Below are 22442 nucleotides of genomic sequence, written 5' to 3'. Positions count from 1 at the left end.
CTGCCCCACCAGCTGACATACTTGGGGGACCATGTGTCTAGCCTCTCTTTTATCTTATTTATTATTGATTTTTCGTTGTGATCAAGTGTTGACTTGAGGTCCCTGTCGAAATAGATACCTAGGTATTTTAGGGCGCCTCTTTGCCAGTGTAGTCCTGAGACCCCAGCACGTCCTTAGTGGTGTGAACATTGAGTGGCTTACATTCGGACTTGCTTCTATTGAGCTTGTATCCGGAAACCTTTGCATATTCTTCGATGCTGTTCATTAGTGCTTCTATAGAGGGCTCTGGGTCCTCTGTCATGATGAGTACTTCATCTGCATATGCAGCTAGTTTGACCGTGTTGCCCTTGACCGGCATACCTTTTTATCCCGGTGTTGTTCCTGATCATGGTCAGCAAGGGTTCTAAGGTCAGTAGGAAAAGTGCCGGGGAAAGTGGGCAGCCTTGTCTGGTTCCCCTTTCCAGACAAAGGGGCTCTGATGTGCCCCCATTTATTACTACCCGGGCATTAGGATCTTTGTATAGTGCCATCACCATTGTCCTATAGTTGTCACCTAGACCGAACTTTTGCATGCACTGGTCAAGGAAGGGCCATGAAACTCTATCAAAAGCCTTTTCTGCGTCCAGCGCGATCATACCCGCTGGTTTTGTGTTGGCAGAGGCGTGGTTTATTATGTTGTATAGGAGTCTGGTATTGTCTTGGGATAGCCTGTTTTTAAGGTAGCCCACCTGCGTCTTGTGGATGAGGCTTGGGAGCTGCGCGTTGAGTCTCCCTGCTAGTATTTTCGCGTGGATCTTGCAATCTACGTTAATTAGAGAGACAAGGCAGTAGTTTTGCGGGAAGTGTGTGTCTTTTCCTTATTTGGAGATCACTATTATGTTGGCCTCCACCATTGAATTTGTCATCTTCCCTTTTTTGATACAGTGTGCGAAAACCTCTTTCATTGTGTTCTTAATTAGGGGGAGGAAGCATTTGTAGAATTTTGCTGTGTAGCCGTCCGGGCCAGGTGCCTTGTTATCCTTTAGGGCAGCCACTGCCATGTCTATCGCTGCTCCTGTTATGTCTGGCTCTAGGGATGCACGTTGTGCCTCTGTTAGCTTGGGTAGGTTCAGCTTGTCCAGGAGAGCAGCTCCCCCATCCGAGTTAAGGTCTTTGTCTTCTTTGTACACCTCCTCATAGAAGTCTTTAAAGACCCTTATTGGCTGTTTGGGATGTCTTGTTAGAGTCTGTCATTGCCGCAATGGCGTGTTGCCTCTGCTTACTTTTTAAGGTATGAGGCAAGGGCTTTACCTGCTTTATTCGCTGAACAGAGGTTTATGGCTTTGTATCTGTTTATCCAGGTGCCAACCCTCTCGCTTAATAGTTTATTAAGGTCGTATTTTTTCCTCGTTAGGGCCGTCAGTGTGTTTTTGTCGGCTAGATTGGCGCTATGGTGCATCTCCATGTCTTTGATCTGCCCCTCTAGTTCCAGTAGTGTTTTATTTCTATCCCTGTTCATTCTAGACTTGATGCTTATTATTTTGCCCATGATTGTGGCTTTCATGGCACCCCAGAGTACTCCTTTGTCTGTGCCTGGCTTGTCGTTGAATTCTAGGTAATCTTTAATGGCCTCCTCCATGGCAACTGCATTCGCTGGGTTCCTAATGATGTCGCTGTTGAATCTCCATCTATGGCTTATTTGTTCGTTATGGGGTCCGCTAAGTGTTAGGCTGATGAGGGAGTGATCTGACACTGCTCTCGGCGCGATCTCTGTATGCTCTATGAGGTGAGTGTGTGTGGCTGAGATAAGGATGTAGTCTATTCTGCTGTACGAGTTATGAGGGTGAGAGTAAAAAGTGTAGTCTCTAGCGTCTGGGTGTTGGAGTCTCCATGGGTCTTCGAGGTGGAGCTTGGCTCACAGATTCTTAAGGGTGTGTTGTCCCTGAGTTTGGTGGCTGGCTCTTTGTGGGTGTCTATCTATGGCTTGAGCCAGAACCTGATTGAGATCTCCGGCTACTATCAGGAGCTCGTCCTGGGGGAGATTGCTGAGTTTGTTCTCTGCCTCTCTCCAGAAGGACTCGTCCTCTGTGTTAGGGCCGTAAATATTGGCGATATGTACTGTTTCCTCCCCATGTTTGAGACTAGTTATTAGCAATCTCCCATCCTCACCTGCATAATACTCGTGTAGGGTTAGTCTAGCTTTCTTGATTATTAGTTTATTACACCTCTCTTTTTGTGCACAGCTGGCGAGCAGAGGGTTAGGCCTATCCAATTCGCCTTCAGACGTTGTGCGTCCTCTTCAGATAGTTTCGTTTCCTGAAGCACGCACACATCACTTTTAAGTTTTGTTAAGTAGTCGATTACTTTCCTTCTTTTGATCGGGTGGTTGAACCCTTTAACGTTAAGTGAGATTACTTTTAGATCTGAGAGTAGCTGGGAATGCTTATGTTGTGTCATGGTTTGTGATTATTGTCGCTCTTTTTTGGTGTTCTCCTTGGGGAATAGGCCCCCCCTGCAGTTGTATCCGCCCCGCCCTCCGATGGTGCATCCTTATGTTACCAGATGGGCTGCTCCGATAGTCTTGCTGACCGAGTATGCATATCCGTTAAGAAGGTGAAAGTTAGAGAAAGACAAAATAGATGTGTATAATCTGTACTGAGACACCCTCCCGCCTCCCCTGCCCCCCGCCCTCCCTCCCCCTCTCCCCCCGCGTTTTGAAATATGGGTGTGCACCAGCAAAGTTCCCTCCCCCATCCCTCCCCCGAGGTATTCGAAGTGAGCAGATCTAAGTGGCAGACAAGGGTTAGATTACCCTGCATACCCTCTTCCCCCTCATAAATCTCGGCCTCAGGCGCTTGCATAATGATCACTAGTAAAGGATATACTTGTGGTCCACATACGAAAAAGTCTCTACATTGTTGCAGTTTCCCCTGTCCCTGGGTGGGTGAGGTAGAGTGGCCTACCCTGAGGTAGAGTCGGTGCAATAAGGTAGTGTTAGGTCCCACCCCGGGACTGAGGTGTCTCACTTTTCCGGGTAGCAGTCCAAAGTTTGAGGTAAAGCTGTGGTAGGGCGGTTGCTTGAGGTACGATTGTTGTTTCCCATGGTTGACCTTTCCTTGTGTCCGCATTAGTGACCTGGGCTGGAGTGGCCCTGTGTTGTCCAGCGAAGCTCTTCTCTTTGCCGTACCCGAGGGTTGGGCTTCCATATCCTCTGGAGGAGGACCGCGGAGGTGTCTTCTTAGTTCGTCCGGGTCATCGAAGACAAGGGTACGCCCTTTGACCATGATTCTCAGTTTTGCCGGGCCTGCGAAGCTAAAAGTGATGCTGTCCTTCCTCATTCTTTCTCTCAGTGCCAGGAAGCCTTTCCTCGTGTCCACGGTTTAACGTAGGAAGTCTTGTGTGATTATTATTTTGTTGTCCTTCCATTTTAAGGTCTGATTTTTCCTTGCAACTGTAAGGATAGCCTCTGTTTGCTGCGACCTTAGGGGTTTGCATATGATTGGGTGCGGGCCCCGACCATTTTGGAGTTTCATCACAGGTACTTGATATGCTTTGTCCAGCTCAAATTGTCTGTCGAACTTGAGCCCCGTAATTTGTGGGATAAGCTCTTCTAGGAGGGCTGAGCAGGATCCTGACTGTCCTCTTCGCCTTCCGAAATTCCAAGCAGCCTTATGTTCCCTCTTCTGGTGCGGTCGTCTTGCTCAGCCAGCTGCTTCTGGAGGATATTGGTGGCTTTGGAGACTGAAAGCAGTGCCTTGTTTGACTGTGTGTTGACATCCTCGATGTCGCTGATTCGCATTTCGACAGTGTCCATCCTGCTGTTTGTTTAGTGTTGATCCGCCCTTCTAGCTGCTAGCTCTAGCTGCATGTTATCGATTGTTTGGTGGAATTTGCAACTTCGTTCCCTTCGTGGACTTTCCTGAGGATCATGTCCAGAGTTATATCGTTTCTCAGCTTTAGGGGTGAGTCTGGAGGGTTGTTTTTATATTTCTTGACTTCGCTGGCACCTTTGTCTTCTTGGTTTGCCATTTCGCTGAAACCCCTTCTGGCTAGGTAACTTTCTAGCCTACCGCCTTTCCGCTGTGCTACTACTGCTGAGCTGGGCTGTTCTCCTACCGAGCCTGGTAGGCTCTTCCTTGTGTGTTGGCGGTCGAGTCTGTATCTGCTTGGTTCCCGGATGGACCTTGTTCTGGTTTTTGCACCCGCCAGCTCCGCCTTTGGGTGCTGGCAAGAGGCCCTGGTGTGCTGCCTTGTATCGTTCCCTTCGGGGCCTGCCTTGCGATGTATTGTATAAAACTGTGTGGTCCTGCTGTGGGCTGGGCCTGCTGTTCGATAATTGTCGCTGCGAGGTCTGGCCTGGCTTGGGTCTATGTCTGCTGTGGGAGGTTTGCCTGGACAGATGTGCGCTGTGTCATTTGCTTATGACTTTCTCTGCCCCTTCCCCAGGTCTTGACTGGCCTTTGGGTTGATTAGGTTTGATTTCTCAATCGCACGGTGTGTCCAAAATGGCCGCTCCCTTAACCAGGGCTTTCTGTTTTGTTTCGTGTCTCATCGGGGCTTCCCAGACGGTCTTGCTGTTCACTGTTTGTGGTCTCCCCTTGTCTGACCTTCTCGTGCCCTGGGCGATCTTGCGGCGTGCTATCTCCGCTGCCGTGTGCTTTATCGCTAGGTTGGGCTGCGTACTCATTTCTCCGGTGCCTGGTGTCCCCAAAATACTGCCCCCTTCTGTGTTATGGTGCTTCACTTCCGATTTCGTGTGGGGGGTTAGGCCAGTTGGGTCGCTGGCTTCGCACTCCCCGTGAGTGTGCCTCCATAGCCGGGTGTTTCCCCCTCCCTGTAGCATGTCCGGTTTCGCTCCCTTCTCGCTTCAGCTCGGCCACACCTGGTTGCTTGGCTGCTTGGCTGCATGGCTGTTTGGCTGCTGGATGGTAGCTAGTCGCAACAGGGGGCTGTTGTGCATTCGGCTGCTTGTACGCCGCTCATCTGTGCCGGACCGTCAGCCCTCCTGCCTGTGCTTATAGCTGACTAGGGCCTCTGCATTGGCGTGTGTTACAGCCAAAATGTCTGCTGCCTGTGTTCGCTTTCAGTTTCGTTTCCTCGCAAACTTGTTCTAACCCCTCTGGCGCTTGCCGTTACTGCCTACTGCCTCCGCTTGCACTTACTTGGCTGGTTTGGGCGGCGGCACCGGGGTGTTGGGGGTCTGAGTGCGGAGTGTCTCTGCTACAGTTCTCCCTCTCCCGCCTGGTCTCCTTTGCCCGCGGACTCAGCTTCGGTGCGGCACCATCTTCTTGCTCCTCTTATGTCTCGCTCGGTCCAGTTCGCTTGCCTGTTTGTGCCCCCAATATTCCGACGTCTTTGTATGTGGTTTTCAGGTCTCACAGTTGATCGTTTCGCTCATTTATTCGCGTTTTTTTCCTCGGGTTGGTGGGAGTAACGGACTCAGGCGCCCGTCCTCATTGCTGTCCAAGCCACGCCCCATCACTCTATCTTCAGTCAGAAGTTATGGAAACTAGGAATGGGGTCTTAAGAAAAAGGGCTCATTTATTTGGCTGAATATTTATTCGAGCACAGTTCAGAATGCACATCACTGTATCCTTGACTGTTCCGTCTAAGACTGCATCTGATACCCTAATCCAGGGAGGGCTCTTAATTGCTTCAGATTGAAAAAGATAGTTCGTCTCCTTTATTCTTTCTGATTCCTAAACAGTCGTCTTAGTCAGGGATAGTAGAAAACAAGAGCAAGTATAAGAAGAAGCAGTATCTCTGGAAATCAAATGTGAAGCAAAGGAATTCTGGGACTGCAGCAGTTAGTGCAAGGCCCCACCCACAGGGGTGGTCATACCCTTGATCCTATTTTTTCACCTGATGGGTCAATCCAAGTAAAAGAGATCTTAGCTTTGTAATGGACCGACCTAGAATTATTAGCCTTCCTCCTCAATATAAAATAACCTCACACTCCAAAGACGGGCTCAGCCATAACAAGGAAAGGTAGGGCCTGGCTTACACTCACTAGGCGAACATATGGACAGGTACTATCCGCACATATGGGCAGGTACTAGGCGAACATATGGGCAGGTTTTCAGCCTTTCTAATACCTTTAACTCTAGGAACACAGCAGAGAACAATTGCTCTGCCCTCGAGTAGGATTTCTTAGCAACACTAGATAAAGAAATACCCCTCACTAATCTAAAAACGCCTCGCCGACCCTCTGCCCCATAATATGGCACATCTTTTAAAGAGTTAAAACAAGTCTGTAAAAAACTTGAAGGCAGTGGCTAAGGTCTTATTCAGAAAAGGACAAAAAATGTTTAAAGAACTCTCTGAATGAATATAAAACAGTTGTATGCAAAGTAAAGGCCGACTACTATGCCGCTGCTATCATGGCCATTCCTAATAGAGCATAGAAGATCACTATCCTTTAGTGGACTTGCATTTCCACTGCGCAGCACCGTCTGGTGACTGCTGCTGGCCCCATCTGCTGCTGACCCAGAAGTCATGAATTCGAGGCCCTTCTCCAACCGCAGGCTCCTACCTGTGCCAAAACCCCGGTGGTCCACTGGTAAAGCGTCACCGCTCTGCTGCTTGACTGCTCTTCTGTCTTTCTTTCCGCTTTCTCTGTCTCTCTTTCTGCGTTTCTCTCTCTTTTTATTTTTGCATCTGCCTTTGGCTTGTTTTCTTTCCTTTTCCTTTTACTCCTATTTTTTCTCTCTCTTCGCCTCTGCGATCCCCCACAGCCATGCCATCCTCCAGTGTCCTTTCCAGCCTCTGGGTTTTCCCACCTTCCAGCTGTCCAGCCCACCCGCAACAAGACTTAATGGTGGCACGGTGAAAGTGCGGTACACTATCTTTTAGTGGACTTGCTCCTTCCACAGTGCAGCACCGTCTGGTAGCTGCTGCTGTCCCCATCTGCTGCTGCTGACCCAAAGGTCAAGAGTTTGAGGCCCTCCTCCAACCACAGGCACCTGCCTGTGCCTCATCCATGATGGTCCAGTGGTAGAGCATCACCGCTCTGCTGCTTGACGGCCCATCTGGCTCTCTTTCAGCTTTTTCTGTCTCTCTTTCTGTGTTTCTCTCTCTCTTTTTATTTCTGCTTCCCTTTACCTTTTCCTCCTGCTTTTTCTCCCTTGTCACCCCTGCCACTGCGATCCCCCATTACCAGACACCTCTCCAGTGTTCATTTCCACCTCCCAGCTGTCCAGCCCCCACAGCACTACTTAATGGCAGACACGGCTTGCCAAAGGCAACCCTGTCTGTGCCCGTCCACACCTGGACCGCACCCAGCGCCAGGGACCCTGCTTCTCAGACATTGCACCACTATGACGCCAGCACCCTCCTCGCCCTCAACCCTGGACGCCACACTGCCTGTCATCTTGCATTAGTGAAGAAGGCCCATGGACCCTTTGCCTGCCGGAACTGCAACCACACCTTCACCCACATCAACACGCCAGGTCCTCTCGTTGTCCAGCCGACCAACAGCGCACCTGTCCGGCTCAACTGCATCCTCCTCAACATGTGATCCCTCCACAAACATGCCACCAAAATTTGGGACCTATTCAATGCCACCTCTCCTGACATCGCTTTCTTCACAGAAACCTGTACTAACCCCTGCTCTGGACTGGACATCGCCATCCCCGACGGTTACAAAATCACCCGTAAATACTGACCCGACCGCTCAGGAGGAGGCATCACCATCATCCACAAGAGCACACTCCGACTGACCACGCACTCTAATGACCCAAAGATGACCATGGAACACCTCCACTTCCAGATCTGGACCAAACCCAATGCCTCCTGTCGTGGCACCCTAATCTGCAGGCCCCCCGGCCTGACCACTCTTCACCTACACCATCATAGACCTCATTGCACACCAGTCTCTTGCATCCACTGTCTAAATCTTACTCAGAGAACTCAATGACCACATGGACAACCCCAGGGACAAGAACACCACCTGCCTTCTGGAGAACCTCAACAACATTGGTCTCGACCAGCTAGTTACTGCACCAACCCACACAGCTGGACACACACTCATCCCCATCCTCCTCGCCAGCAGGAACATCAGCTACAGCCACACCACCAAACTCTCCTGGACCGACCACCACTGCGTTCATCTCGCCTTCGTCACATCCAATGTACATCACCACCCTCATCGCCCCCTATCCCAGCTGGATCAAGGCCACCGAAGAACTACTCGTCAAATCCCTCAGCACAACCACTCCACCTACACCAATGGGTTCCAACACTACATCACATGGCCTCCACCGATGGATCTCCAACTGCGCCAATCACCCTGGCACCCCTCAAGAAAAGACCATGCAAGCAACCTTCCAAGAAAGCCAGGTCCACGAGTCCAGGAGCACCTGTAGACGACTTGAGAAGAGATGGAGGAACAACAAAACCCCAGAAACTCATGCAGCCTTCAAATCTGCTGTCAACGTACACCACCTCCTCCTCAAAAACACAAAGAAAATGGACCTTCTAGACAGAATCAATGCCAACACACACAACAGCAAAAAACTCTTTGCCATCATTAAGGAGTTTGCCAGGCCCAACAGCGAGACCACAGACGTTCCTCCCTCCCAAGACCTCGCCGACAAACTCAGCACCTTCTTGCACCACAAGATCAGGAAGATCCACAACAGCTTGGACACCCTAGACCCGGCACCATAGAAAACAACCACACTGCACCCCAACAGACCGTGCTCTGCTGGAGCCTGCTCACAACAGACTCAAGACCATGAAGAGCACCAACTCAGGAGCCCTGACGAATCCTTCCCCATACCACATCTTCCACAGAGAAGACACCACCATGGCCCCCCAGCTTTGCCACACCATCAACTGCTCCATCGAAACCGTCACCTTCCCCAACGACTGGAAACACGTCAAGATCAACTCCCTGCTGAAGAAGCCGTCCTTTTACCTGAAGGACGTCAAGAACTTCAGACCCATTTCCCTCCTTCCTTTCCCAGCCAAGGTCATCAAGAAGGCTATCATTGGCCAACTCTCCAAGTTCATCAAAGTTAATCACCTTCTGGACACCTTCCAATCCGGCTTCCGAAGCAACCACAGCACAGAGACCACAATCCTCGCCGCCATCCGTTCCCTCCTCGACCGGGGCGAGACCAAAGCCCTCATCCTACTAGACTTCTTGGCCGCCTTTGACACTGTCTCCCAACGCACCTTACCCACGAGACTCCATGACGTCGACATCAATGACAAGGCACTGGACTGGATCCACTCCTTCCTCACCGGCCAGACTCAGCGAGTTAGACTACCACTCTCTAACTCAGAACACAGAGAGATCAGCTGTGGAGTGTCCCAGGATTCCCTCCTGAGCCCCTCCTTCTTCAACATCTACATGGCCCTCTTATGGCCAGTGTCAGAAGCTACGGACTCCACATCGTCTCCTACGCCGACGACACCCAGCTGATCCTCTCTCACCAAGGAACCCACAACCGCCAGAACCAACTTCCACAGTGGAATGAAGGCTGTTGCTACCTGGATAAAAGACAGCTACCTCATGCTCAACTTGGACAAGACGAAGTACTCATCCTGAGACCAACTCCTTCAGGCTGGGATGACTCCTGGCGGCCAGATGCTCTGGGATTCCCCGCCACCCAGACGGGCCAGGCACGCAACCTCAGCATCATTCTGGACTCATTGCTCACAATGAACTGCCACATCAACGCAGTTTCCTCAGCCTGATTCCACACGCAGTGCATGCTTTTAAAGACATTTAGATGGATCACCACAGAATCCAGAAAGACGATCACCCATGCACTCACCACCAGCAGACTTGACTACGGCAAGGTACTCTACGTCGGCGTCACCCAGAAACAACTCAAGAAACTACAGAACATTCAAAACACCGCAGCCAGACTGGTCCTCGACATCCCCGCCGCAGCCACATCAGTCAACACCTTTGACAACTCCACTGGCTCCCAGTCAACAAGAGAAACACGTTTCTCACTCATGCCTACCAAGCTCTACAGACGAAGGACCAGCATACCTGAACCACTGCCTCGGATTCCACCCTCCTGCCAGACAAGTCTGCTCCACCCAACTCGCCCTAGTCTCCATCCCAGGATCCACAGGACCAGAACCGGAGGAAGTTTGTTCTCCTACCTCACCGCCAAGACCTGGAACACCCTGCCCCTCCACCTCAGGCAATCTGCATCACTGAACCAATTCAAGAAGGTCTTCCAGACCTGGCTCTTAGAATGATCCTGCACCCAGCACGACCAGCGCCTTGAGGCCCTTACGGGTGAGTAAAACCAAAGGTGGTGATGGACGTAGCGTTGACAATACAAGCACTCGCCCCTAGTCAACTGATCTGGGTTTAATCCATCACCGTTCTTTAGCCCAATCTGCCACCCCAGTTCAGACATGGCTATATGCAAATCAGTCTGACCCTGTGCCTCATGGGAACAGTCCAGCCCGAACTGCCAAGCCATGCCTTCCCTGGACCGGAAAAAAGCTTCCGAGGACCGGTTTCTGGCATTGCAGCCGTCTTCAGCCCGGCTTGCTTGAATCAAGTGGCAAAGTGAGCAAGGGACTCACGTCTGAGCATACCCTGCCAACTTATGGCGAACAAAGCAAAACCAAAGGTGGTGATGGACGGAGCGTTGACAATACAAGCACTCACCCCCAGTCAACTGATCTGGGTTTAATCCATCACCGTTCTTTACCCCATTCTGCCACCCCAGTTCAGACATGGCTATATGCAAATCAGTCTGACCCTGTGCCTCAGGGGAACAGTCCCGCCCGAACTGCCAAGCCATCCCTTCCCTGGACCGGAAACAAGCTTCCGAGGACCGGTTTCTGGCATTGCAGCCGTCTTCAGCCCGGCGTGCTTGAATCCAGTTGCAAAGTGAGCAGGGGACTCACGTCTGAGCATACCCAGCTTGGTTTTAGGCCAGGGTATGGGACTGGTTGACCCTACTCCTTGCCCTGGACGAAATCCAGTTGAAGGTGGACAGCTGCCAATACTGCTCGATCTGTCGGCCACCTTTGATAGGTCAACCACTAAACCCGCCTGAATAGACTAGCCACTTTTGGAGGTGGTGGGACCGTATTGAAGTGGATAAGCTCCTATCTTTCATTTAGGTGCCAGGTTGGTTGCCCTACCCCCATATCGTTCTGCTTTCAAAACTATCCAACATAGAGTTCCACAGGGTTCGGCACTCATTCTATCCTCTTTAATATTTATACGAGGCCTCTCATCACCCTTATCAAAGCCCATATCAGGCTAGTTAACAGTGCTGACCACACGCAGTCACGCTGTCAATCAATAATAACCTGCAAGATGTCGTTGACTCCTTCGATAACCTTGTGATAGACATTGTTAACTGGTTGAATACAAATTCCCTCAATTTTAATGGGGGAAAACTGAATTCTTATGCTGTTCTGCAAACAATGTCCCCATGACACTCTCCTCTAATGTCTGGCCGCTTCCAACTGAGCAATAGCTGCTTCTTCCTGACACGGTCCGCAACCTTGGGGTCACTTTTGATGTAAAAACTATCCCTGGAGAACCATGTCATTAAAGTATTAGGGACCTGCTTTGTGCTTCTGTGTAGTCTTAGGAAGGTTTTCCCACTGCTGCCAGCTCAAGCTAAATCTCAATTAGTGTGCAGCCTGGCTGTATGATGTATTCATGCATGCTTTTACAACGCATGCCTTTACAATGCTGGCAATACAACAAACGTGTAGTTACCACATGTTCCATTACAACGCAAGTTGTTACAACGACTTGCCTTAAGGAAGTGCTGGACTTTGGAATAGTATATTTTACTATTCCAACTCCAGTCTGTGCAACAGTAAGGAAGGTGTTGGATTTAAAATACAACAATACATTCCCTAAAGCAAGTCAATTATTGTAACTCGCTGTTACTTGGGGCACCGGAATATCTTATAAATAGACTTTATAGAGTCCAAGTGTTGTGTATCGTCTTTAAGGCCCTTCAGGGCATGGACCCTGTGCCCTTACAAAGGAGCCTAAATAGATATACTCCAGAGAGATGCCTCAGTAGGTAAATGGCCATAAATGCACCAAGCTGGTTAAGTTCACAGGGTTTCCACCAGTGACCCTTGCTGGCTCTGCTGGTTGAAGCATTTGACCTGGTGCCCTGTCCAGGTCATAGAGACCTATTTTGGATGGGGCGACTGTCACGTGAGTACCCTGTCCTGGACCACCATGGACAGTTAAATACAACAATAACCATGACATTAGGTCCTTTTTTTGTTTTTCAAAAAGAAGCTCCCACTTTGGGAGTTTGTTTAAAAATAAAAAAGTTGTTGAACGCGACCAAAACACATGAGGCAGATTGATCATTGAGTTGCGCCGCCACGCAAGGGGGCGCAAGAGTGACACAACTACTAAATCAGATATATCAAGTCACCCAAGGCCACCTTGCGTGGCCCTGCCTGGCTTGATGAATCTAGAGTAACGGAGCACCCATTGAAAGAGGGAAATTACTCTAAGGATTGTTTTTGTGCAGAAAGGTGTCCACTTAAGCACCACTTTTGTGATGGAGGAAACAGTTCACCAAACTCTAAATATGGCCCTAAGTCATTAAACATCGGTTAAGGTTATGATTAGCATTAGGGTCAAAATATGGGTCCCCCAATTAAATTAAATTAATTTAAACATGTAAAATAATTTTTACATGAATTTAATAACTTAAAATCAAGATGGGGGTGCAAATTGCTTTGTGGAAGAGATTTCTAGAGATACAACATAGCTTTAGCATTAGATTCAGGTATTAAAAATAAAATTTAAAAGCATTTAAATAAGTAAAAACATGTAATAACATTAAACGAGGGGCAGTGTTAATTATATTTAGTTATAGGGTTTGGATAAGTCAGAAATATTTAAATATTAGCTATTCAATGAAAAGTAATCTTAAAAAGGCAAGACCTGTGTGAGTAGTAAATAGAGGACGCTATGGCAAGGTAATTGATAAAATAATGCTGCCCACACCTTGATGAGGAGGTGGCAGGTGATAATAGAACAAGGATATGACTGAAGGAGAGGGAATGGTATGTATTGTGTACTCTTAAGAGGAGCACCATTCTCTTTTGTGTCCCCTGATATGAATTTATCATGTAGTAAATTTGTGTTGAATGAATGTGGTTGTGTCTCTTCTGTGGAGCATTGAGAAGCCTTCATGGTCCTCAAAACTCTCTCATTGCAGAAGATGTGCTACGCCAATCTGAAGGTGATGAAACCAGCAGCGGTCCAGCAGATGACTGACTCCGGCATCCAGTACGCAGACGTGGTGACTCTGCTGAATGGGGCGCCGCAGCCCACTGCCCCTGGGCAGGACCCTGGGAAACAGAAGAGAGCTGCCCGCGGGCCGTGGAGGCTCAACACCCCCTCTATGCCTCGGTACAAACAGACCGGTACAAAACACAGTTCGAGGACCTGGACTATGCCAATAACAACTGATGGGTCTTGGATTGACTACCAGGGGGTACGATTGAGTACTAGGGCTTACATGAGTCAGTGGTAGCGGCATCTCATTTGAGGGTGAACATTTAGCATACTTTGGAAGGGTTTGCAGATTGGTGTGGGTTTGATGTTGGTCATGAGGGAAGAGGTTCACAACAACATGGAGGATCTTAAACTCGGAGACTCTTCTCCTGACCAGTAATGGTGCAGAGCAAGGTACTGAGTCACAACTGCATTGAAGTAAGCAAGAAGGTTCTGCGACAGGCAGCATGCTTTTTTCCTCCTCACCTAATTCCTTTTTTGATTCGTCTTAGGATCTGTTTCCTCTCCCTAAAATCATATATCAAATTATGTAATAAGAAAAGACTGGTCTAGGAGGTGCCACTAAAAAGTTTGATGTCTTTATTGACATTCCATGGACCGTTTGTGGTGTTGAATATTAATTTCCTGTGACTTCATAGTCACTCAATGGGATGGTGTGATGTCACAGACTGGAATTCATCACTTTATGACATAATAGTCACTCAATGGATGACATGATGTCATACAAAGAGATTAATTAGTATATGACATCACAACCAGCCAAGTAAGATGCCAAAGCCAGGGAATAGTCAATGGAAGACATCACTGCTAGTCAATGAGAAGGTGTGGTGATATATAGGGAATAATCAATATATGATATCACAGCCACTCAATGGGGTGGCGTGATGTCATTGACAGGGATTAATCAATGGGATCGTGTGATCTCATAGGCCGGGAATAGTCAATGTAGAACATCACAATAAAACAATGAGATGGCGTGTTATCATAAAAAGCAATAATCAATGTATGACATCACAGTCTGTCAGTGAGATGGTGTGATGTCATAGACACGGATTAGTGAATATATGACATCACAGTATGCAAGTGAGGTGTGATGTCATAGATATGGAATAATCACTGTATGCCATCACAGTCAGTCAAAGGGATGGGGTTATGTCAGACAGATAACTGATCATTACCACTTTGTATGAGAAGCAGGCAAGATACATTTGGGATGCTATAAAGAGGGAATGGTCAATGCATGACATCACCAGCAGTTATAGGAAAGTTATGATGTAATATCCAGTAAATAGAGAATGCATAACATCACACACAGTTAAAGGGATGAAAAACTGGTATTGAGATGATGAGATACCAGTGAAAACAAAATGAAAGAACATTTATCATTTCCAAATATATTAAACTCAAACACATTAAAGTAGTTATGAATTGTAGGATCCTACTTTAGATTTCACAGGTTTTGTGGTTGAAATCTTCTTGTGAGCAGCACTGTGCTTTAACTGCCTATTTCTGAGCTTCTAACAAAACAGGGTCTGGCTCTAATTAGCAAGGCTGAGCCATTAATCAAAATACAACAATGAACCTTGCCGGTACTGATCCTTATTCAAAGATGCAAATCAGCAAGTTAACAACAACCAAATTATCGTCAACCTCCTCAAATATTATTCAAAAATATATTTTTATTTTTCATTTTTCAAAAATCCTTTTGTATTTTACATAGTATCATGAATCAACGATTTTTGACATTATACAAGACTAATACTTTTTTTAGTCAGCTATTGATTCAGTCTAGATGCGAAATCGGCTCATTTCGCTAAATAGTGTTTGGTCCTGAAGAGAAGCCCCAGCTTACAACTTACGGGGTTCAAAACGCGTCGACCTTCTTTTGTTGTGATTATCAAACAACCCCCTTCTTTGTGATTATAAAACAAGTGGGATCATTGATAAGATGTCTTTTCTGCATGGTTAAGAGAATTATGAAATGCATGTCCATAAATTGGCATAGTGCAGAAATGTTTCCGTTAAAGCATTCACACTGTTGTTCTTGGTTTCTCAAGTTTGATTAATCAATGTAAAAAAATTGTGAAAAAGACCATTCAGTGTATATGTTCTTTGTTTTATGTTGCGTATGTGAGTAAGTCGTCTTTGAATGTTGTTAATTTTTTAAGTACTTATTTGGAGTTATTAAATTTGTGGTAAATCGTTTTGTTGGTCTTGTGGTATAACGTCAAAAATCGTTGATTCATGATACTATGTAAAATACAAAAGGATTTTTGAAAAATGAAAAATAAAATATGTTTTTGAATAATATCCGAGGAGGTTGACAATAATTCGGTTGTTGTTACCTTGGCGATTTGCATCTTTGAATAAAGATCAGTACAGCCAAAGTTTATTGTTGTATTGTTTTTTTAAATATTTTATTTCTGAGCTTCAGCGTAAATAAATTTATTTATTTTAAATTTATTTTAAAAATTTATAAAGCGCAGCGTATACCCGTGGGTGTCTTGGCGCTATAACTTTGCTGAAAATCCCAAATTGAAGATGTATCTACCTTAAAACGTATTGTACTGAACAGATTATTGGTCGAATAACCAGGTTTTTACCAATTTTCTAAATTGAAGTAACGAGGGTGACAGTTTTATTTCCTTTGGAAGCATGTTCCAGAGTTTGGCAGCAGCGTTGGTAAAGCTTCTATCGCCCCATGTCACCGTCCTGGTGCGTGGTACTACCAGTAGGTGTCTCTGTTCGGAGCGTAAGGATCTTTTTGGTAGATAGTAACAGAGTTTCTGTTTGAGAAATGCTGGTCCAAGACCCTTGAGGGCTTTATAGGTGAGACACAAGGTCTTGAATCTAATGCGATTTCTCACTGTTAACCAGTGGAAGTTTCTTATCGCTTGCTTGGTGGACTGAAACTTAGGAATGCCAGCTAGTAGCCTTGCGGCAGCGTTTTGTATGAGCTGCAGTTTGGCCACCACCCGTGCCTGGGAATTTACAAACAGTCCGTTACAGTAATCAAGTGATGAGAGTACTAAGGAGCTCACCACTGTTTTCCTAGCACTCTCAGGGAGATAGGGCAGGATTTTTCTAATGATCTTAAGCTTGTAGAAAGCAGACGACGCAACCTGGTTGGCATGGTTGGAAAAATTAAGATTGTCGTCAAATATAATTCCTAAATTCCTGACCTTTTTCACTGGTTCTGGGGGGGCTCCGAGAGGTGTCGGCCACCAAAGAGTGGACCACTGCGGCGATAGATTTCCAAAGATCATTACCTCGGTTTTCTCCGAGTTGAGGCGCAAGCAGTTCTCAGACATCCATTCCTTGATGGCAAGCATGCCTTCTTGGAATCTGGCGGCAACCTCCTCACCATTGTTCTTAATTGCGATCACCAGCTGGGTGTCGTCGGCGTAAGAGGTAAGGCTCATCCGGTAGTTCTTAATCACCCTTGCTAAGTCCGACACATAGATGTTGAAGAGTGTCGGACTTAGGGATGAGCCTTGCGGGACGCCACATGGGAGGGCGAGCTCAGGGGATTGAAATGCGCCCAATGTCACTGCCTGCGTTCTATTGGACAGGAATGAAGCCAGAAGCTCCTTGGCCTTTGAGCAAATGCCCATATCCTCGACACGGTCAATCAGGACAGCATGATTGACCGTGTCGAAGGCCGCCGAGAGATCCAGCAGGACCAGTATAGCTGTTCCTCCTTGGTCCCTAATGGTTCTGATATCATCGGCGGCCTTAATGAGGGCAGTCTCCGTTCCATGAAGTTTCCGGAACCCAAACTGCGACTCATCCAGGAGGTCATTTTGTTCGATATATTCAGCTAGTTGAATATTCATTGCTCTTTCCACTATTTTAGCCAGGTAGGGCAGGCTGGCAATGGGTCTGTAGTTTTTGAGAGTTGTTTTATCAAGACCAGTTTTTTTCAATAGGGGTTTCAGCAGAGTGTTTTTTAACTTATCTGGGAAAATCCCAGATTGGAACATGGCGTTACAGATGGGAGTAATGACTTTGCTCACCACATCAATTACTGGAATGAGGATTTTAGGGGGGCAGGGATCTAAGGATGAGCCTGTTTTTACCAGTCTCATGAGATCTCCTATTTCCTGATTCGTCATATCCCTAAATCGAGTAAACGAACAATCCAAGCTATTTTTTGATGATTTAGGATGTATGCTGGTGCTTGATGGAGTAACCGAGAATTCTGCATATATATCGTTTACTTTTGAAAAAAAGAAACCTGCTAGATTATTGCAGAATTCCTGAGTGTGAGGAGGGTTCAGATCTACCACCTTCCCTGCCAGAGTCTTAACTACTTCAAACAGTTGTCGACTCGAATTTTTTGATTTATTAATTTGCTGCTCGAAGTAGTCCTTTTTTACCTCCTGAATCATTTTTTTATAGATGGTGAGTTCATCTTTATACTGGGCTTTGCTTAAGTTGTCGTATGTCTTGCGCCAGGTTCTTTCCTTGTTTCTACAGATCTGTTTTTGCTTTCTGAGGGTTTTTGAGTACCACGGTGCTGAAGGCACCTTTCTGTTTTTTGATATGGTTTTTAGTGGAGCGTGCATGTCTACCGCATTGCCTACCCAGTTGAGATACTGCCCCACTGCTTCAGTGGGGTCAGACTGAATATTCGGACAAGTCTTGGATAAGGAAATCTTGAAGGTTTCGTCGTCGATGTCCTTCCATACTCTGAATTTATTTTGATAATGGGCCTGTTTATCCGGTTTGGGTCGTTTAAACGGTAGGTGACACAAAATAGCATGGTGATCTGTCCATGTGAGCGGCAGAATTTTAGATACCTCCAGCTCACTGATGTTAGAAAAGATAGCGTCCAGGGTGTGTCCTGCGTCATGTGTTGGAGCTTTTATGTACTGGTTTAAGCCCAGTGTGTTACATTCTGCTAATAGCGTTTGTGTATCCGCCTCATCTGTCCTGTCCAGATGGAAGTTTATGTCTCCTAATGCCATAAAGGAATCCTCAATGGCTAGGGGTTCCAACCAGGAGGTAAAGGTGGAGAGAAATTCTGAGCGAGGTCCTGGTGGCCTGTAGATAAGCACTCCCTTAAAATTGTGTGACGCATTCAATTTAATGGCAAAGTGCAGCGCCTCGCATGCCGGCGATGGTACCGGGGAGATTCTAACTGGGAAGATGTCCCGTGTGATAATAGCAATGAATATGGATGATTATCCTGCACAGATGCATTCTGGAAAGAAAAGGATATGTAAATTACGCAGGGGTCCTAGTGGCGTCCCTGGGAGGAATCCACAAATTGGCCCTTTAATGCGAGGAGCCTTACAGGACTCCCCTTACATCACCCGAAGGCTGATGAGAGGTTTAAGAACAGGGCTGGGATCTCATTATAAGGACTCACCTTCCCTCACCTGGAAACTGACAGGAGCTAGAGAACAGGGCTAGGATCTCATTATAAAGACTCACCTTCCCTCAGCTGGAGACTGACGGGAGCTAGAGAACAGGGCTAGGATCTCATTATAAGGACTCACCTTCCCTCAGCGGGAGACTGACGGGAGCTAGAGAACAGGGCTAGGATCTCATTATAAGGACTCACCTTCCCTCACCTGGAGACTGACAGGAGCTAGAGAACAGGGCTAGGATCTCATTATAAAGACTCACCTTCCCTCGGCTGGAGACTGACGGGAGCTAGAGAACAGGGCTAGGATCTCATTATAAGGACTCACCTTCCCTCACCTGGAGACTGACGGGAGCTAGAGAACAGGGCTAGGATCTCATTATAAAGACTCACCTTCCCTCAGCTGGAGACTGACGGGAGCTAGAGAACAGGGCTAGGATCTCATTATAAGGACTCACCTTCCCTCACCTGGAGACTGACGGGAGCTAGAGAACAGGGCTGGGATCTCATTATAAGGACTAACCTTCCCTCACCTGGAGACTGACCGGAGCTAGAGAGCAGGGTTAGGATCTCATTATAAGGACTCACCTTCCCTCACCTGGAGAGTGACGAGAAGCTTTAGAACAGGGCTGGGATCTCATTATAAGGACTCACCTTCCCTCACTTGACTGACGAGAGGCTTTAGAAGAGGGCTGGGATCTCATTATAAGGACTCCCCTTCCCTGGAGAGTGACGAGAAGCTTGAGAACAGGGCTGGGATCTCATTATAAGGACTCACCTTCCCTCACCTAGAGGCTGACGACAGCTTGAGAACAGGGATGGCATCTCATTATAAGGACTCACCTTCCCTCACCTGGAGGCTGACGGGAGGCTTGAGACCAGTGCTGGGATCTCATAATAAGGACTCACCTTCCCTCACCTGGAGACTGACGGGAGCTAGAGAACAGGGCTAGGATCTCATTATAGGACTCACCTTCCCTCACCTGACTGACGAGAGGCTTTAGAAGAGGGCTGGGATCTCATTATAACGACTCTCCTTCCCTGGAGAGTGACGAGAAGCTTGAGAACAGGGCTGGGATCTCATTATAAGGACTCACCTTCCCTCACCTGACTGACGAGAGGCTTTAGAAGAGGGCTGGGATCTCATTATAACGACTCTCCATCCCTGGAGAGTGACGAGAAGCTTGAGAACAGGGCTGGGATCTCATTATAAGGCCTCACCTTCCCTCACCTGGAAACTGACGGGAGCTAGAGAACAGGGCTAGGATCTCATTATAAGGACTCACCTTCCCTCACCTGGAGACTGACGGGAGCTAGAGAACAGGGCTAGGATCTCATTATAAGGACTCACCTTTCCTCACCTGGAGACTGACGGGAGCTAGAGAACAGGGCTGGGATCTCATTATAAGGACTAACCTTCCCTCACCTGGAGACTGACGGGAGCTAGAGAACAGGGCTGGGATCTCATTATAAGGACTCACCTTCCCTCACCTGGAGAGTGACGAGAAGCTTGAGAACAGGGCTGGGATCTCATTATAAGGACTCACCTTCCCTCACCTGACTGACGAGAGGCTTTAGAAGAGGGTTGGGATCTCATTATAAGGACTCCCCTTCCCTGGAGAGTGACGAGAATCTTGAGAACAGGGCTGGGATCTCATTATAAGGACTCACCTTCCCTCACCTAGAGGCTGACGACAGCTTGAGACCAGTGCTGGGATCTCATAATAAGGACTCACCTTACCTCACCTGTAGGATGAAAGGAGTCTTGAGAACAGGGTTGCGATCTTATTATAAGGACTCACCTGCCCTTACCTGGAGGCTGACGGGAGGCTTGAAAACAGGGCTGGGATCTCATTATAAGTACTCACCTGGAGGCTGAGGGGAGGCTTGACGACAGAGCTGGGATACCATTATAAGGACTCACCTTCCCTCGCCTAACTGATGGAAGGCTTGAGAACAGGGCTGGGATCTCATCATAAGGACTCACCTTCCCTCACCTGGAGGCTGACAGGAAGCTGGAGAACAGGGCTAGGATCTCATTATAAGGACTCACCTTCATTTCACCTGGAGACTGACGAGAGGCTTGAGACCAGGGCTGGCATCTCATTATAAGGACTCACCTTCCCTCACCTGGAGGCTGATGAGAGGCTTGTGATAAAGTCCGGGCCAGTAGGGTAAGGTTGTACTGTAAGGTCTGCCGTCATCCTGCGTGGAGGATGTAATGAAGTCACACTGTCAGTGCTCACATCCCCTTCCCTACACCCTGACTAGAGAATCGAGAACTTGTCCACTGTTGCAGGGTCTCACTGAAAATACTTGTCCTGAAATAAAACAAAAACCTTTGTACACAAGTGTTTGACCCTCCTCTGTGAACCATGCCAAGTGACTCAAGGATGTATTCCGCAGTTTCATCATTCTTAGGTTGCTGCAGGTGCTGCTTTAGAAGCCGAAGGATGAGTGTTTGAATGCTGCATCAGGCCATAGGTGATGTGTGTGGGGTGAAAGGACCAGCTGTCTCATAATAGCCCAAAAGGTTGCAGTTCTGCCTTGAAGGAACAGTGGGAGGGGGTATGTTAGACCTGTCATCCTTAGGGTGGTTTTTCCCTAAAAATGTTGCTTGCTTACCTCTTCTTATTGCTGATTCTTTTTGTTGGCCTTAGGATTCGGAGCACTTTTCCACTGCTGACCAGTGCTAAAGTGGCATGTGCTTCGCCCTTAAACATGGTAGCATTGGTATATACACAGTTGTCATATTTCATTTACTTATAAATCCTTTGTTGAGAGGTATACCATATACCCAGGGCCTGTAAATTAAATGCAAGTAGCGAGCCTGCAGCACTGATTGCAGCACCCACACAAGCTGCCTTTCAAACATGTTTTAGACCTGCCGCTGCAAGGGCTGTGTGTGCAGTACTGCCACTTCGACATGGCATTTAAAACCATTTGCCAAGCCAAAACACCCCTTTTATTATACATAAGTCACCCCTAAGGTGGGCCCTAGATAGCCCATAGGGGAGTGTGCTTTGTAAGTAAAAGGTAGAACATGTACTGTTACGTTTTGCATATCCTGATAGCGACAAATACCCAAATTTGATTTTTCGCTACTGTGAGGCATACTCCGCGCATAGGTTAACATTGGGTATAATTCCTGATTAGAAAGGAGTGGTAGAATCATGTTTCATATCTTTGGAATGGTAATGATAAATCAACTATACTGATAAGTTGGATTTAAAATTAATGTTTTAGAAATGGCACTTTTAGTAAGTGGACATTTCTCTGCTCTTACTGCTACTTGCCTGCGGCCTGTCTCCAATACATCTGGGAGTGGGTGACAACTACACTTTGTGCATTCCCTCTAAACAGCCACAAACACAGGATGGTTAGGTGTGTTTGAATTCTCATCTGCATTCTGATGGTTTTTCCTGGACAGGAAGGGTGGGGGAGCTGATACACCTGAATAGGCAGTGTCCTCTTTCTACCCAAAGGGCTGAATACCCCCTACTGATAGTCTGGAGCCAGGGGTGGGCAGAAAGGATGTCTGTGCACTTCAAAGACCCTTCTTTGAAGTCATCCCCACTACAATGGCACAACTCGGTATACGTATTAGGGGGCTTTTTTTATTAGCCCCTTGCACCACCGGTACATCGCTTTTTGTGACGCTCCGGTGGCGCAGGAGTCTGCTCCATATTTCCCAGGCAGCACTAAGCCACTTTGCTTAATGTTGCCTTGTAAATATTGTTCTGTTTAATGTAGTTTTTTGTGTTAAAGGGGCGTGAAATGGGTATTGCTGGGGCGTTCCCAGCAGCATCCATGGCTTTT

At 47.4% G+C, this 22442-nt stretch overlaps 1 pseudogene across 1 annotated transcript in view; it reads left to right on the top strand.

Moving 5' to 3' along the window:
- Positions 1-13486, top strand: part of LOC144752364 (signaling threshold-regulating transmembrane adapter 1-like) — a 110487-nt pseudogene extending 97001 nt beyond the window's left edge. Inside the window, exon 6 of the transcript XR_013594113.1 lies at positions 13173-13486. The product of XR_013594113.1 is annotated as a signaling threshold-regulating transmembrane adapter 1-like (transcript). The remainder of the gene's footprint in view (positions 1-13172) is intronic.
- Positions 13487-22442: the final 8956 nt, after the last annotated feature.

This window comes from Lissotriton helveticus, chromosome 5_1 (genome assembly GCF_964261635.1).
Source record: "Lissotriton helveticus chromosome 5_1, aLisHel1.1, whole genome shotgun sequence".
Taxonomy (NCBI): Eukaryota; Metazoa; Chordata; class Amphibia; order Caudata; family Salamandridae; genus Lissotriton; species Lissotriton helveticus.
The sequence above is the reverse complement of the archived record's forward strand: the minus strand, read 5'-3'. Positions and strand labels throughout refer to the sequence as shown.